Source organism: Octopus bimaculoides, chromosome 15 (genome assembly GCF_001194135.2).
Source record: "Octopus bimaculoides isolate UCB-OBI-ISO-001 chromosome 15, ASM119413v2, whole genome shotgun sequence".
Taxonomy (NCBI): Eukaryota; Metazoa; Mollusca; class Cephalopoda; order Octopoda; family Octopodidae; genus Octopus; species Octopus bimaculoides.
Window position 1 is genome coordinate 35955375 of NC_068995.1, and position 823 is coordinate 35956197.

Below are 823 nucleotides of genomic sequence, written 5' to 3' on the forward strand. Positions count from 1 at the left end.
ATAGTTCAGTGGTTAGAGCGTCGGACTCACAATCATGAGGTAGTGAGTTTGATTCTCAGACTGGGCTGCATGTTATGTTCTTGAGCAAGACACTATTTTACGTTGCTCCAGTTCACTCAGCTGTAGAAATGAGTTGCAATGTCACTGGTACCAAGCTGTATCGGCGTTTGCCTTTCCCTTGGATATCATCAGAAGCATGAAGAGGGGAAGACTGGTATGCATGGGCAACTGCTGGTCTTCTATAAACAACGTTGCCTGGACTTGTGCCTCAGAAGGGAACCTTTAGGTACAATCCCATGGTCATTCATGACTGAAATGTATCTTTACTCTTTAATATTTATTCCCACTTAAACATGGATGTTCTGTTAGAACTAACCATACTGCAGTAGTTACCATGAGAAAAAAAGCTCTCATATTGGTTCTTGGTGCAAAACGCACTCGTTTATATCACAAGCAGAGAGATAGATCTCTGCCACCTCCAGTGCTGTGACCACCAAATTGTGTGATTTTGACCTTCCTTGGTCTTGTCAATGACAGATACTCAATCACTAGAGATAGCAATTACATTTCCCCTTGAATGATATAGAGAATAACAGTGCCAGAACTGTATAATGTCTATTTATGCGTGGGTGTGTCTTTGTGTCTATTTTTCACACAAACACACAAACACACACACATCACTTCTTGACAACTGTTGTTGGTTTGTTTACATTCCTGTAATCATTTGACGGATATTTGTCTTCATCTTGTTTGTTGTTAACACAACATTTCGGCTGATGTACCCTCCAGCCTTCATCAGGTGTCTTGAGGAAATTTCGAACCT